Source organism: Cryptomeria japonica, chromosome 11, assembly GCF_030272615.1.
Source record: "Cryptomeria japonica chromosome 11, Sugi_1.0, whole genome shotgun sequence".
In the NCBI taxonomy this organism is placed as follows: Eukaryota; Viridiplantae; Streptophyta; class Pinopsida; order Cupressales; family Cupressaceae; genus Cryptomeria; species Cryptomeria japonica.
Window position 1 is genome coordinate 328,664,143 of NC_081415.1, and position 18,184 is coordinate 328,682,326.

Consider the following 18,184-nt stretch of genomic DNA (forward strand, 5'->3'; position numbering starts at 1 on the left):
CACTTTCAGTTCGTCACGAGTGACGCTCTTAGGGACCTCTCAAGAGAGAGCTTTTCTTTGAACGTACTGCCTGACAGATATGTCCCACAAATGTACCAGGTCCTGTCTCAATTAGTCCTCCGATGTGTCTTCCTCTAATTTCCGATCCAATACTTGTTCGAATGGCCGGCCCATTACAATGCCAATGTGCTTGTTGACATACTGCCTCGTAGTGGCTTAGATCTTCTAGGAAAATCCCCCCATTCATGGACTATAAAAAGTTGGATATAAGAAGCTAAATCTCTCTTATCCAATAATGTTATTTGAATCACCTTCAATCTAGATATTTTTTAAGTTCTTTTTTTTTGCAGGGTCATTAATCAAAAAATCTCCTATGGCTTCGGCTATGTGGTTGGAATATGAGCCCAAGGAGAGTGCCACAACTGAAACGAAATTGAAGATGAGTGTAGGTTTGTATCGGCAACAACACCAAAAATTTTACTCTTGAAGGGAACTACTTTATTTTACGCAGAGTAAACAATTAACAAAATGTATGATATAGCAATGTAACATAGCAGTAATAGACATCAGAACATGGCCAAAAATATCTCATTCTATTCTAGAGTGTGTAATGTGTACAATCAATAATAATAGTTTCCAATACAACCATGAAGTATATATAGTAGTTGGTGGTTGGTTAAGAGTATTGACTGTCGGCAACTACTAACAACCTCTCGAAAACAACATCATTACACGGCCGATTATTATTTAACAAAACATTCTTTATTAACCATGGCAAAACTGTCGACTACATTTTTGCTGAGTTGCAAGTTTTCAAAAATTTTGGGCCTGCCAAGTTAGTGTCAAGTTTGAGTTTTTGAACTATGATCTCTCATCAAATTAAGAACCTAAGTGATTGAAAATAAATTTTGTTATGCTTCTTGTATCATTCACAGTTGGTTTCACTCAATCAAGTTCGCCTATGTCCTCCAAAAGAAGGTCAAGGGAATGTGCTATGCAAGGGGTTGAAAAGAGTGACTTGTATCTCTGTTCAAGCAATCTCTCAACAGCCACATATATTGTTGCATTGTTAGTTATGATTTGAACTACATTCTTTATGCCCACCTCCATGACAACTTCGTTCAACATTAAACTCAATGTGTCTACATTTTTTACTTCGTTAGAGGCATCTATTGATTTCAAAACAATTACCTCACTTTTTGAAGCAACCAAAAAGTTGATAATGGTTTGGTTCTTTTTGTCCATCCACTCATTTGAAAGAATAATGCAGCCATATTTGTACCATTGCTTCTTTTATTCTTCCACTATCAACTTTTCCTCTTTAGTTGCATTTGTGAGCAATCTTCAACTTAAGTCTTTTTGAGAAGGTGCCCTATAGCCTTTTCTTGCTATTGACAATGCAGTTACCAAATTGTCCCAATAAGGTCTGCTTGCCACATTGAAGAGAAGGTTGTTGAAGTACCAAAAATTGGCACATGCCTTATTTGCTTCTTGATGCACTTCCTTGTTCCACCTTGGACCTTCCAATGACGGTTGTGCTCTAGTTATGTTTCTGGCTATGAAAAAGTTAGGTGGCCTGCATGTAGGCAGTTTACTTGAAGTAGATGCCAATGTGTTTTGTATGTGTGGACCATGAAGGTAGGTTTCTATGCCTTTAAATGCTGCTTTTTCATATGTTTTTTTCTTGCATTTGAGGACCATGACCACTAGCTGTGGATGTTGCTTCGGCTGCCCATGTCTTCTCCCTTTGTAATTTTTTCTCTTTTGTCAATGCAAGTTGTGCATTCATCTCTTGTTTTATATCTTTTGTAGTGTTGGGATAGGGCTTGACATCATGATGAGTAATGCTTGCAAAATGGTATTTGAGGTGGTTTATACCTCCATGATATAGCTTTTGGCATTTGATGCAAATAACTGACCCAGGTATCAGTCTTTGTTCAACATATTTCCAAGCAAGGTCTCTAGCTGCACTTGGACAAGTGCTTGTAACTGGTGTCTATTTTGAGGTTGAGCCTAAGTTTGAACCTGATCCAAGGGCTTCTCTATTTGCCATTATATCTAACCTACAAGTATAAAGGTGAAAGTACAACGCTCATTTTTTAAATGTAAAAAAAATTAGCTTAAATTCAACATAAATTACTATAAAGCAGCATAAATTTATCCTAAAATTAATAAAAATCAATATAAATTAGTGAAAATCAGCATTAATTCAATATATTCTAATCATTTTATTCTAAAAAATGGGTAAAATTCAGAAAAATGATTTGTGTATACAAAAAAATAGTGAATTCATTAGAAAAATTAGCATAAATGAAGAAAAAATCACGATGAGGCCAATTTTTTGGATGTAAATTTCTAATTACTACTAAGTTTTAGAAAATTATGATTTTTTTTATAGCCTTCATGCTATATTTTAGCAGCTAAATGAATTGAAATGCTTGTTAAAAGAAAGAAAGATTACTAACCTGCCCTTGAAATTCTTCAAATTTGCTCTTCAAATTCACCTAGAAATCCTTCCAATTAACTCAAATTTACTTTTCAATTGCTCTGTGAGGAAGTTTGAGGGCATTCATGCATTTATAGGAAAAAAAGGAGTTTCTAGTGCGTTTCAGACCCTATCTGTGTGAAGGATGCTTTCAACAAGTTTTTGGTATGGACTCACCAAGTTTTTCTAGCTAGTTTTTTGACAATTAACTTGTTTTGCAAAAAGGTACTTCGGTTCTTAGGTCACAGACAGTTAAAAGGGTCTTTGTCTTATGTGTGATCATTTCGAAAGGTCCTTTCATGTTGATACATCAAACAAGGAACTCTAGAATCCTTTTGAAGGTTTTAAGCAGAGATAGCCTATTGTAAAAATAAATGCCTTTGTAATATCCTCATTTTTAGGCCCTTGTGTAGTACAGCTACTGCTTGTCTCCAGGTTGGTGCCAACATGGTCGGGGGAGTATTTTGATGCTGCAAGTGTGTTCAAACAGATTAGTGGAGTTGAATGACACTTTCTAGGGTGATATTGGACAACTTGTCCAAGACTTACTATTTATAGTAACTTACTATTTTTTTGATTGGTAGTAAGTTACTATTTTTAGTAAGTGTTAGTTTTGACATTGATTGGTTAGGTAGGAGGCTAATATTTTTAGTAAGTTGCTATTTTTAGCGGTTACTATTTATAGTAGCTACCATTTTTGGTAGCTAGCCATGGCTTCAGTCTCCTATCAACTTAAGCATCTGACATCTTCAATTGCAGAGCCTGAATAGTTGGGCCTATGTTTAGCATATTACTATTTATAGAAAATGCTATTTGGGGGGAATTGGCCTCAGAATCAACTTTAGTTCTCCAGTTGGTTCATGGATCGCCTTCTAGGGATCTTTCAGAGGGTTTGACAGACACCATTTTTTAGTAAGTCATTAGCACAATGGGGGTCCAACCTTACTATTTATAGTAAGGCATTAGGATGATTTGGCGTGCCTTGGTGATCTTCCGGGAGTTGCAAAATTATCAGAAGACTATTATTGTGGCTTATATTAATGATTGGAGGATTAATTTAATTATTATTAAAGTTAAATGTTTTAATAATATTAAATTAAATTAAAAGGTTATTAAAAGGAGTATTAATCTAAGGCATTTAATAATTTAATAAAGCCAATGTATTTAGCTAACTTGGGCACCCATCATGTAGATATTAAGTTATATCAAAAACCAAATATTTAATGTGATTTTTAATGATTAGAAAGGCACATAGAAAATCATGTCCTTTGAGGAAGATATAAAAAGCTAAAAAGCAATCAATTTCTCATTCATTATTAAGATTACTTTTTGAAGAATTGGAGAAATTGTGAGCAAGCGTTTGCTGCAATTTCAGAATTTCAGGCTTCTGGGAATGAAAACTCCCAATAGTTCGAATGCTTGCAGGTGTGGAACATCATCCAAGAGCATTGATTTCAACAGGCTTCATTTAGGGGCTCCAATTGAGCTTAATTTCATAGGATTTGATAGAGGATTCAAGAATATATTCAGGGATTATTGATCTGCAAGTTGAAAGCATTCTAAAAGGCAGATTTGAATAGTTATTGCACACATTTCAAGAGGAATATCATTACAACTTTCAGCCATACAATTTGAGCTTCCAGCGAGCCGTCCTCATTTTAGCTTCCACATGCTCAAACTTGGATGTTTGAATTGATTGTATACAATTCACTAGTCTAGGCATGAAAACCCAAGGTTGATCATCATTTTCTGGAATTGTGATTATTGTCTACAGCTGGTCAACAAATATTATCAGCAAATAATATATTATCTATTGCCATGCAATTCAGGTATGTTTATATTATATTAATTTTATTTTTGGCAGGCAAGGGTTTAACTGTAAAATTTGTTGTTTTAAAACCATAGTTAAATTGCAATTCACAGATAATTTCTAGCATTATATTTCTAATTTTCTATTCCGACAACATCAAATCAAAAAAATAAAGAGCAATTAAATCAGAAGTCATAAAATATCCCTCAATCCGAAAATTGAAACTTCAGATCAAGGGGGGATATTACAGCCCTCATGTCATCACGAAGCCTTTGAGAATGTACAAAAGGCACAAAGGAGGAAGCTCTTCAAGAAGTAGGAGTATCAAATAATCAAATAATCAAATTAATGGAATTGAGAATGAGATGAACAATTCATTATGTGGCAGCCCAACAGAACACAAAGATCTCCTTCAAGTTGTCTGAATCTCTTCATATGCCAATCTTGTGATCAGTTATTATTGCTCCACATTCTCAAGACATTTTTCACAAAGTTTGTGCACTAGGTCATTTCTCTTGCAAAACATCCCAATATTTACACTTTGTACTTGTATATTGAGTCACCCTTTGTGGTCCTGCTTTAAGATCTCTTAAAGCATTCTTAGTGTTGTTGGTGGTGACCTTTGATTTCCTGTGTTTCTATATTCTTTGTCGGTATTTATTTCTTGTTCCAGCAATATGTGATATCATGTTTCTTGACATTGTATATTAAGATTTTTTTTAACATAATATTCATCCTCTAGATTCCCTTTTCTATGGCATTTCAAACATCATATTCCTGAATTTTCTACCTTAGCTCTTAGTTTTATTTTTTGCTTCATCTTTTCAAACATTTTTTGTTACCATTGGCAGTCCAAACCCTTCTTCTGTAAGATGCCAACTTCTGATTGGCACAGCTTGGTAGGTTGGTTTCTATAAAATTCTTTGACCAGCGTGTAGATATTTTGGGTTTTGAAGAGATTTTGAGGATAACTTGTGTGTTATTGACTTTTAGAATGTTGCACAATAAATACAATACAAATAGAAAACTAAACTAATTCTCAAAATTCAAAATCAGAACCTTGATTTCTATTATAGCAGTGCAATTTGACAAAGAAAGACAATTTATTTTGCTCAAGGTGCAAATTTGCATACCAGGAGTCCTGAGCTTGCCTGGTTGAGCCTCCTTATTTGACTGAATTTCAATATATGCTGATGTAGGAGCTCCCAGAGTGTGGAATTAGCTCCAAAAGACCTTATTGACTTTAAAATGAATTACCGAAAACAATTGGAGAAGAATTATGCAAACCCAAACTGATTTCCAAAACCTTGCCAGGAGAAGACACCAAATTTGACCTCTTTTCCCCAATAAATTGCACTTGTAGCTCAAATGAAATATGGATTCTTTGAAATAACCACTGATCTGCCTTAATCCAAACCCAACAATGAATTCTCTAGAAAAAGCCGATTCCAAAACCCTCCTGTTTATGTATTTGATCTCCCAGGCTAGCTAGAATGGTACGGCCTAGCTGGGAAAGTACGGCTAGCCCCAAATGTGCTCAAATTTCACTGAAAATGATCACTTTCCTGCCCAAATCTGAATTTCAGAATGATAACCTATTGTAGCTGTCATTAAAACTCTGATTTTAGCCCTCCTTGACCAGATATAAGTAGTGTTCCATGGGGACACGTCCCCCCCCTTTTTGGCCATGTCTCCCTGAGGGGGACATCTCTGGGATGGGGGGACAGGGACGCGACGTCCCCCGTCGTCCCGCCACCGCCACCCAATTGCCACCGGAGATGTGGAGACGTATGGGCGTCTCTCTGTCCTTCGAGAGACGTGCAGACGTCTCCCGAACCCGTCGCCCCCATGTATATGTAATGTTTAAAATTAAAATATAAAAAAAAGTGACTTTTTTGGGGGTTAAGGGGTAACCCTAATTGGACGTGGGCCAATAGAAAAATAACACCCGACGCCTTTAGAAAATAATAAAAGTATTTTTGGCCTCGCGGGGCACTGCCCCTTGACCCTGCCCTATATCGCGACAGGGAACGCGCAAGGGGCCTGTCATGTCCCTTTTCTAGAGTGGACATCAAAGACGGAGGAGTTGGCCTATCATTGGAGTCTCGTAGGCTAGCAGAGGTTGATTGGGACTCATTCAGTGCATATAGTGACTGGATTTTGGCTTTACAGGTAGTTTGGAGCCAATTTGGAGCAGGTCGTGATAGTTGCCAGTCGTGAGGTTATTCATGAGCTTTCAGATGGTTTCAATTTCAGGAGATTTGGGTGTGTTTCCTAGTTTCTAGGAGCATCCCTAGATTTTAGGGATGAGATTGCCAGTTGATCCATGATTTCCGACATTAGTCACAGACAGGTGACAGGTTCAGTTTCAGGCTTTTGGTGTGTTTCGAGCTTTCTGTAGCTATTTGGGTTATATTTTTAATATATTTAAATATTTCCTAAGTTAGCATTTTAATATTTTAAATAAGGCTGTCTATAGCCATTTCGGAGTAATAAGGGGTTTTTGGCTTCATCTGGATTCGTATGCCCATGTGTTATAGCTCGTTGGAAAGGTCTTGAACTTTTCTAAATGATTTTCACTTGCCAGGGTCCTTTTGGTGCTTGGAGTTATTTTATATTGAAAAAGTGGTGTTTTTTCTATACTTGGGCGCCCAATATTGGGAAATATGACTTTATATTAAAGTGCACTTTTCATATATCTTTAGGGTTCGATTTGGAAGGAAAGAGATATAAGGAGAAGGGAACCTAATTTCTCATTATCTTTTGCATATTGAAAACTTGTTTGGTGCGATTTTGCTTTGGTAGAGCAATTCTTCAATCTGGGACGCAAACCCCATGATTGGTATTGGCTGGGACGTAGCCCTCAGCTATTGATTGGCAGTGGATTCTTTTGGCATTGGCATTATTGGTCAGAGTGTATGCGCTATTCCTTGTGGAGATTTCGATTGCTTGGTGAGGGTTTCAGCAGGGTGGTTGAATTTCCCAGCTGGGGCATGATTGTTTCAGCTTGATGCTACCATTACAGCAAGTACACTATACGCTGGAAGTGGTGAAGACTTTCATTCAGCCATAGCTGGTGTTCTTGGTTTGTGTTCATCATCTACCCTTCAGTTGGTGCCATTATTGGATGTAAGCACATCCCCAGTGCGTAGGGAATAATCTGGATATTATAAATCAGAAATCTGCCTAGTACGATTTGTATCAATTCTGATTTAATTGAATGTTCTTACTTGTTTCAGTTTCCTTCCTTATTTGCTGTTCTTTATTCATTACTTGCTTATATATCCAAAGAAAAGGAAAAGAAACCAAACATTCTGCAACTTCTCTTTATTCTGTAAGACCATCAGAAAAATCACAGGAAAATATAGTTTATTATTTTATAAATTACAGCAGATCAGCAAGGGGATCCATCAGGGATCTTTCAGTGGTATCAGAGCCTACATCCTGCTAACCTGTAGGGTTTATGAGAAATTGTCACATCTGGGTACTGGATAAAAAGTTTTGATAATTCATTCCAGCATCTGGGTATTTAATAAAAGGTTTTGATAATTCATATCAGCAACTGGGTAGTTGTTAGCCTACACATTTATGCTTACAGTTGATAGCTGGTAAGACAATACGTTGGCCAAAGTCCCAAAATTGTGGAGAACAAACTTATTTCAACCTCCGGGATCCATTGGGATATCAGTTTAGTTACAGGTAAATACCATGGCTACAACTAAAATTGGGCACTCAAAAGTTTCATCTTCTCCAACACGTAAAAGTAGGATACCCCCTGCCAAGATATTTAATGATACAGTTATGAGCAGCTATCATCAGTATTGTTCTCTTCCTAAGATGATACGTGAGCTCCTTTCTTTCACACAATTTATGGGTGTACCCAGAGCAGAAGAAGATAACTTGGTAGCTACAAGTTCAGATCAGTGGCAAAGAAGGAAAGAAGAATCAAGGGTGCAGGAATCAGGAATGGATAGAGAACTTTCATTTAGGGGTAATATACCTCTACATAATAATGTTTTGGTGCCCTCAAGTTCCGATGAGTGGGACAAGAATTTATGTGATGGTTTTGTTAGACATGTGGATTCAACTCAAGGAGACATTAGGACAGCTTTGGATAATGAATTGTCCTCACCTTCTGTGCAGGGGATTTCCCAAGAGGCAACTAATTTAGAGGTTAGCAATTCTGATTTTCATGACAGTAGTGAGGTACCTTTGCATCAGCTTGAGGTATCAATGTCTACACTTGTACAAGATGGTGCCAATGGGTTGTCACATGAAGGTATTCAAAATTCGGGTACCAATGATGCTTTGAATGTTGAGAACTCATATCATGATGATTCTGATTTTATAGATCAGACCTTAGAATCCAGCCCAGTATGTTCTCTTTAGTAGCACTGGACCCCAGGATCGTGAGCCAGTGGGTTGTGCGGACACATGGGATGCAGAAGAGAGTGATGACAATGCATTTTCAGTAGTATCATCATTGACGGATGTGGTGTTCTCAGAGGCACGGAGCAGCAGTACTTTGGATGAGGTTGTATCCATGGCCGAGTGCATACACAATGTTGTCTACAGAGAGGTACAAGATATAGATACAACTTCTTTCCACAATGTAGATTTTGAGTTTGTACAATTATAGGAGAGCCAACATTCTCGGACTCCTCATCACCTGATTGGACAACTCAAGGTTGATGACAGGAGTATAGACACAGTTATTGAGCATTTCGATGTCGCTCGCCAGTTGTTGGCTACACATAGTTCGAGAACCCTCATGATTGATGAGCAGGGCAACAGTGATTTTTCCTTACTGAAGCCATTGGGATACTAAAGCATGAGTATTTACAGTTAGTGGTTGACCGAGATTATCTCCTTCAGAGGGATTTTATTAGTTATGGTGCTTTGTTGAAGGAAGAGGAGGAAGTTGATATCCTCTCTCAGGAGCTTGAGGTGACTGTTGTTGCATGGGAGGATACCCAGTTGCCCCTTCAGGAAACGAACTCCAGATTGGAGGAGCTTTCTGATAGATTGAGAGTGGCACAGACATCATCAGCGACAGATACAGTACAGTGTTCTACTGTGACACTGCGAGATTCACCAGAGAGTTGTGATTTGACTCACGATATTACTCCATCATTGTTTTCACAGGCGACTAGCAGTTTGTCAGCCAGTTGGGAGTATGATACTCTTGTTGACTTGTTTCCTTCTCTGGAAAGCAAATCTTCTTTTACACCTCTTACAGCTAACGAGGGAAACCAGTATGTTTCACTGCAGAGCCACAGTGCTCAGTTGAGGTGTATTTTGGATTTTGGATCTCAGACATATGAGTTGTCTTCGGATTCATGGTTTGAGAGCAGTGGGAGTGATGATGAGTTTGATGGACAAGATTATGACACAGAGCCATTGAGTGAGCCTATGAGAATCCATTTAGATTACCTCGCGAGGAGTGCACTTCATTTCTCTTTTAGTCCGATTGTAGATGATTGGATGGCTCGCAGATGTGAGTTGGTTCGGGACTTATGCTATCCATGTTGCAATAGTGCTCTCCCATCTTCAGAGGATAGAGTTATTGATTGCAAGCACCTGATCCAGCAGTTTGGGATGGATTGTTTGCGGGATCAGCAAACAATCAATCGTTATGATGAGCAACAACCGTCAAAGTTTTTCATCTCCTTGACATAGAGACTTCATCCAGGATCATGGGGGAAGGATGATGCATGGATTAGCAGCTGTGTTGTTGTGGATGGTTATCAAAGGTGTGAGAGTTTCACAATGGTTATAGAGAGACACGATATCGAGGATGCCTCTTACTATCATTGTCTCTTCATGACAGATGGATGTGGATTTAGTTTTATTTGGGATCCAGGTGTTGATTCATTTGATACAACATCTTATAGGGATTATAGTATGTTGCTCCAGATATTAAGATTATATGGCACTTATATCAGAGGAGAGCAGCAGGAGCAGTTTATGTCCTACAGGTGGTTTGTGTGGGATCATGGTATAGACATGTGTAGTACCTTTCTTTCGTGGATCCTACATGGGTTGCTTCACTTCAGATGTATAGATGTAGTCGTGGGTGTACAATGGTTGTTGACACTTGGACGGTATGTTCGGAATTTCACGAGGATGGAGCTGGAGTTTACCCACTATCCATCTCAGTTTATCGAGCAGAGTGGGACGACAGTTGATCCATAGGTTGATTGTCATCAGATAGCTAACGTGGATGAGTTATGGGATGTTACTCCTAGTGAGTACTTTGAGCCAGTTGATGTGGCAGTTTCACCTGATTCTCTAGACAGGGTGATTGTTTCATTGTTGGTTGGTGATTACATATTTTTAGATGCGAGCCTGGACAGTGATGATTTTAGTTAGTATTATATATTGTCTAGTGAGTTGGCATTAGATCTTCCGACACATCAGTAGCAATGTGTGGCAGTTGTGTGTCACTTGTGTCAGATGGGGTCAGATCACAGAGGGTCTTCCATGGATTGGCATTCATTGGATATTATGACGGATGTTATGCATGTTGGTGATCACAGACACACTAGTGATCTTGGCATTTATGGATATTTGATCTATGGAGATGATATAGTTTTCCATTGCTCACTTGAGGTATTCAGCGGGAGCTATGCTTCGCTCTGGGACCCAGACAGTGTTGATTTGACAACACAAGTGCTTCAGCGTTTTGAGGAGCCATTCCAGACCGAGGTATTGCATGTTGTTTATATTAGAGATGAGCAGCAGTTACATGCAATGATTTGTTTACGTCTTATTTGGGATGGTGGAGGATTGGTGTTTCAGTTGCTTGTGGGCAAGCAACTCCGAGAGGGGAGAATTGTCATGTCCCCTTTCTAGAGTGGACATCAGAGACGGAAGAGTTGGCCTATCATTGGAGTCTCGTAGGCTAGCAGAGGTTGATTGGGACTCATTTAGTACATATAGTGACTGGATTTTGGCTTTACAAGTAGTTTGGAGCCAATTTGGAGCAGTTCCTAGATTTTAGGGGATATCCCTAAATTTTAGCAGGTCGTGATAGTTGCCAGTCGTGAGGTTATTCATGAGCTTTCAGATGGTTTCAGTTTCAGGAGATTTGGGTGTGTTTCCTAGTTTCTAGGAGCATCCCTAGATTTTAGGGATGAGACTGCCAGTTGATCCATGATTTCCGACATCAGTCACAGACAGGTGACAGGTTCAATTTCAGGCTTTTGGTGTGTTTCGAGCTTTCTGTAGCTATTTGGGTTATATTTTTAATATATTTAAATATTTCCTAAGTTAGCATTTTAATATTTTAAATAAGGCTATGTCTATAGCCATTTCGGAGTAATAAGGGGTTTTTGGCTTCATCTGGATTCGTATGCCCATGTGTTATAGCTCGTTGGAAAGGTCTTGAACTTTTCTAAATGATTTTCACTTGCCAGGGTCCTTTTGGTGCTTGGAGTTATTTTATATTGAAAAAGTGGTGTTTTTTCTATACTTGGGCGCCCAATATTGGGAAATATGACTTTATATTAAAGCGCACTTTTCATATATCTTTAGGGTTCGATTTGGAAGGAAAGAGATATAAGGAGAAGGAAACCTAATTTCTCATTATCTTTTGCATATTGAAAACTTGTTTGGTGCGATTTTGCTCTGGTAGAGCAATTCTTCAATCTGGGACGCAAACCCCATGATTGGTACTGACTGGGACGTAGCCCTCAGCTATTGATTGGCAGTGGATTCTTTTGGCATTGGCATTATTGGTCAGAGTGTATGCGCTATTCCTCGTGGAGATTCAGATTGCTTGGTGAGGGTTTCAGCAGGGTGGTTGAATTTCCCAGCTGGGGCATGATTGTTTCAGCTTGATGCTACCATTACAGTAGGTACACTATACGCTGGAAGTGGTGAAGACTTTCATTCAGCCATAGCTGGTGTTCTTGGTTTGTGTTCATCATCTACCCTTCAGTTGGTCCCATTATTGGATGTAAGCACATCCCTAGTGTGTAGGGAATAATCTGGATATTATAAATCAGAAATCTGCCTGGTACGATTTGTATCAATTTTGATCTAATTGAATGTTCTTACTTGTTTCAGTTTCCTTCCTTATTTGTTGTTCTTTATTCATTACTTGCTTATATATCCAAAGAAAAGGAAAAGAAACCAAACATTCTGCAACTTCTCTCTATTCTGTAAGACCATCAGAAAAATCACAGGAAAATATTGTTTATTATTTTAAAAATTACAGCAGATCAGCAAGGGGATCCATCAGGGATCTTTCAGGGTGCTGCCCCTTGACCCCAACTTGGGGGCGTTGCCCCCAAACCCCCGTTGAAAAATATAGGGGGAAAACACGCCGATAGAAGTGGGGAAAATTTAACCTCCGAGTCTGATTAGGCTCCATATAACAACACAATTAGCATTGAAGAAATCTTGATATTTAGATTTAGTATTTCTTATACTGTAATACTGTCATACATCTTTTCAAGACTAGTTTTTCAAGTACTATATGTACATGTATAACTATATTAGCACCACCACCCCGCCACCCCCCCCCCCCCGCCATTCCCAAACTTAGGCCCTCAGTCCCCCCATCCCGGAAACGTGTCCCCTCGTCCCCCTGTCCCCAACGCCCGTGGAACACTGGATATAAGCATTCCAGGCAACTAGGTATGTTGAAAAGTGAGAGGGCTTTCGTCCTATCACCAAGAAATGGAGGTTTTCGTCCCCAATTCCACTTCAGAACTTTGCCAAACTCATTGCAGACTTGTAGAAGATAATATTCTCTCAAAAAATAAACAACTCAATGCCAAAATGATTGTCAAATTCACTTTTTTATTTCAGCTCTAACCCTAATTTCCAGTGTTCCACCGGCGTTGGGGGCGCGGGGACGGGTTTCCGGGATGGGGGGACCAAGGGCCTAAGTTTGGGGATGGTTGGGGGACGGCGGCGGGGGGGTGGCAGGGTGGTGGTGCTGATATAGCTATACATATACATATAGTACTTGAAAAACTAGTTTTGAAAAGATGTATGACAGTATAACAGTATAAGAATTACATTTCAAATGAAACTAGAGGAAATTTGAAATACTAAATCTAAATACCAAGATTTGTTCAATGCTAATTGCTAATTGCTAAATACAATTAGGGTTACCCCCCAAAAGTCACTTTTTAAAAAAAAATTAATTTTAAACATTGCATATATGTGGGGGTGACGGGAGATGTCTGGGCGTCTCCCTGTCCCTCGAGAGACGTTTGCACGTCTCTCGACGGATGGGGAGATGCCTAGACGTCTCCCAAGGAGACGTGGAGTCTCAGACGCGGAGACGTCTCCCTGTCTTCGGCGGTGCTTGGGTGGTGGTGGCGGGACGGCAGGGGACGTCACGTCCCCGTCCCCTTGTCGCGGAGATGTCCCCGTCTTCGAGACGCAGCCAAAAAGGGGGGAGAAGCGTCCTCGTGGAACACTGCTAATTTCAAATTAGGGTTTCATCTCCCCTTTTAATAATACAATATCTTTATTTTATTTATGCCTCCTTATGAAAATCGAACCACAAGGGGCCTCCATCATTATTTTAATTTGGCCCCTTCATTATTATAGTAATATTTGCTAAAACGCCTAGGTAAGAGAGCCAATGAATTATTATAACTTATTTCCCCATAAAGTGATTATAATATCACATTTATTATTATTTTATTAAGTCCAAATTTAGGAAATATTAAAATATTTTCTTTATTTATTAATAAAATGAGATTTGGAACTCAGATTGGAATTTCGTCTGAAGTGCTATGGTCATCGATGTCACCTGAGTCCTGCAGGCTAACTGGCAGTGATCCTCTAAAACGTAGGAATCCTCCTAGAAAGTAGGAAACTGTCTCCAAACCTCTGGAAATGCTCAAAAGCGATCCTGCTATGCTCCGTGGCCCTCTGGGTGGTCAACTAGTCAATTGGTTGTCTTCCCTAAAAAATAGGACCCCTCCCTAAAATTTAGGAGATGGTCTCAAATGATCCAGGATGGTTCCTAGACACCCTGGAACCAACTCTCAGTCATTCCCTAAAAAATAGGGATCCCTCCTAAAAACTAGGAACTGCCATCTGAATGTCTGAATTGGCTCACAGAGCCCTTTGCAAGGCTCCATGACTCATGAATGGGTTCCCTCTTCACTCCACTAGCCTACAGGAACCAGATGATAGGCCAATCCCTGCTCAACTGCCTATCACCTAGGAAGGGGACATTACATCTTCATCACTGTCCTGTTTCGAATATGAAGAAGTTTTGTTGTTTTACATCAAACATACAATTCAAAGGCTCTTTATATCTTGATATCGGTGCACTTCTTAAACTTCATTTATAGGGATAGGCCAAGCTGCTCCAAAATTTATGTAATGTCCCCTTCTTAGTTCTAGACTGATGGATGGAGTCTTAGCCTATTTTGGAAACCCGTAGGCTAACCAGAGATTAAATTAGGGTTTTTGTCTTCAGGAAGGTTTTCGGAGAGGTGTTTGCAGGAGTTCTATAGTCTGTTCTCTAGATTCTTTTTGGGTTTTTCATGAGCTTCAGAATGGTATAACATGCATTCCAATCATAGATTATTTATGAATTTACTATTTTTAGTAAATTGCAATAGCTGTTTGCTCTCTAGATTCTTTCTGGGTTTTTTCATGAGCTTCAGGATGGTATAACATGCATTCCAATCAGAGAAGATTTTTGAATTTACTATTTTTAGTAAATTGCGACAGGTTGATGGTTGTTTGCATTAAAGGGTTTTTCTGGGTTTTTTGAGAGCTCCAACGTGGTTTGACATGCAAATTCTTGGGAGATGATTTCCGGACTTACTATTTTTAGTAAGTCACGACGACTGCTCAGAATGTGGTAAAAATCACTTTGGAAACACTTACTATTTTTAGGAGTATGCTATTTTTAGTAAGTACTATTTTTAGCAGGAGTTCAGCTGGTCAGTTCAAATGGCTATTTCTGACAAGTCAGTTTGAGTAGTTTGTCTTCCAACATTTTTGGAGCTTGTTTTGACAAGTTAAGTATTTGATGACAAATGGTGTTTTAAATTAAATTATAACTTAAGGCAAAAGTTGGACGATTTATTTAAGGGGGATTGCTTAAGTTATATTGATATCTAAAATCATTTCCTTAATTATATATGTGGGCGATTCTTGGTTGAGGAAAATATTTTATAAGTGAATTATTAAGGCAAGATGGATGCCTTAGGAGGAAAATAAGATATTTTTATGATATAATTCACTTTATTCTTTGGACGCCATAATACACTTTATTGATGTATTTTTTATAAAGTGTATTTGCCACCATGTGATGGGTGATTTTGGGAAAAAATGAAATGAAATTCAAATTAAGGAAATTGGAATGTCGTTGTTTAATCCCATATTGGAGGGAAAAGAAGTTCGATTTGAGGAGGAAGTTATAAATATGTGCCTTGGCCTTCATTTGAAACTATTCATGTTTATTTGCAACGAAGTGTTGCCGGATTAGTGCCAGTTGAGCTTCGAAGTTGAGAGCTTCCTAGCAACCATCGGTTTCGTGCTTGAGAGATAGCACCTAGCTAGTCTATTGAGACTATCTTTCATCCAGAGAGATAGAGTGGGCTGATAGAATGGATTGTGAGCCTATTTTTCAGTAATTTGAGTGTTTTGGTGTGTTTCCAGCTTGTTGGTTTTGGGTGTGGCTGTAGCTTATTTTAATTCATAACTCTTTGTCCGTGTATCCATTCATTTTAGGTAATAGCTCGTTGGAAGCCCCTCTACTGGACAGTTCTTCATCTAGAGGCTCGTATTATGAGGTGGAGTGTGTAATTTTTCATTGCTGGTCAAGTTTCCTTGCTGGCCGTACCATTTCAGCCTTGTCCTTGGGCTGCGAGCAGAATCATCGGTGAGGTTTGATGTGGTTGCTGGGTTGGGGTTTGGTCACCTTCCCCCTAGCCTTCTTTCGCTACTGATTTGGAGATATTTGGTGGTGTTTTGAAAGAGTTATGAGCATTTCTGTGTTGCTGGTTCGTTTTTGGTATTGTTGGTAATTCATTTCAGACTTGGTTAAGTGTGTATTTGGCTAGTTATTTTAGAGTTATCTTATTGTAATTCCTTGGAGTACTTTCATTTCTATTTGGAGATTGAAATCATATTGTACTGACAGTATTTGCAGGATAAAATATTGTAAGACTGTTTCAGTAGTACTGAATAGTCCATCTCTCTGCAATATACTTGTATCACCTACTATATAAGTGGAAGAGGTTGGCTTAGCCGCCTATTTCTCTATTTTCATGTACTCTAGTCCTCCCGCTGAATAAGTGGTCGAGTGATTGTTTGATGTTCTCTATCCTCCCGCTACATAAGTGGTCGAGTGATAGTTTTTGTTTATGCATAGTCCTCCCGCTGAAAAGTGGTCGAGTGATTGTCTTGTTATATCTTTGTTTGACTTGTAAATTGGTTGGTCATACCGCCAAGGAGTTGTTATTTTCTACTGTTCTTACTTCACCCGTTGAAAAGTGGAAGTGGCTGGTTTAACCGTCAACTGTATTGATCATGATATTTCTTACTGCTAATATTAACGGGTGGTGATCTTGTGTTAAAAAATTGAAAAAATTTGTGGGGGACATTTCAATTTATAAGAACCTTTGGTAGAAGCAAGGATATTATTAGAAAAAAAACTTTAAAAAAGCCTTCGGGAAATTGAATAAAATCTTGCTGGGGAAGAAAGACTCCCAAATGATTTTTTCTCTTCCATTTTGGAGGATGAATTTTTATCTATTAATTATCATTATAGGGCATACTAATTTTATGTGGCTTGAGCAAAGATTAAGATTTAGGTTGAATTGAATCAAAGAAGGCATAAGGGTACACACTTCTAGAAGTTAGCCAATTAGTGAGTGGTTACAACCTTAATTCAATTGAATCTTCATTGTTTTGGGACCAAAGAGATTTTTGGTTCCATCCTGTCTTTTTGAATCTTGAAATTCTATTCAACCTTGTTTTTTCCCTCTTTTTGAACCTTTGAGTGGACCTTATGCTTCAATTAATAGCTGTTCTTATAGAAATTAGATATTCTTCAAGTGAACAGTTTCCTATTTGATTGTGTGAGTATCTCTTTGATGATTCATACTCCACAAACTGATTTGCACACACTGCACAGTTTTTTCTGTTTGTCACTTTTAGATCTCTTACTAAATGGTGTCTTCTTGATTTGATTTTCTAATTGCTCTGGTACATACACTAACATGTACCTATCTCAATTGTGACATTGGTTTGACCAACGTAAAGTCATTCAAGGCTCAAACTGTCAAATGAACAGCAATATTGATTGATATATGCATAATATTCGATCAATCACACACGTGCATATATAGTAACCAATAGGCAGAGTCACATGGCATATATGCTGAAGAAAAATAACTGTATATGATTGTGTAAAACTTGATGATCAAATGATAGAAATGTCTTATTCAACCAAACATTTCTGTCAAGATCCTTACATTTCTGTCGAGAAAAGGATCTTGAAGGTACCTTCTTATAATTAAAGCTTTAACTCAATGTTTGTAGAAACATTAAGCCTTCGGTCTTATGAATAAAAAATTCAAGTCTTAAATTCTAGCCTATTAACTATTTAATTTGCTGCACTGAACACTAAGCACTTGAGCAATTCATTATCTGCCTATAGAAGGACAATGAACACTGTGGAGCTAGAAAGTGAGGCATTTCCCATAAGAGAGGCATCAACAGCTATGAAGTTGCAGTGAATATAGGGGCTTAATGCTTGTACAATGTTTGATGATGATGATGATACATTCCCTAGTGATTCTGGCTTCCAGAACTATTGCACAATGTATCTTATCATTGGTCACTCTTGTTTGAGTAGGAATTCATCCAAATATATCTATACAAAATTGTGTACACTT

The 18,184-nt window shown here is 38.4% G+C and overlaps 1 protein-coding gene across 2 annotated transcripts in view; it reads left to right on the plus strand.

Annotated features, from left to right (window-relative positions):
• Window positions 1–18,184, plus strand: part of LOC131065062 (protein-ribulosamine 3-kinase, chloroplastic) — a 206,644-nt gene that overhangs the window by 162,266 nt on the left and 26,194 nt on the right. The window lies entirely within an intron of this gene.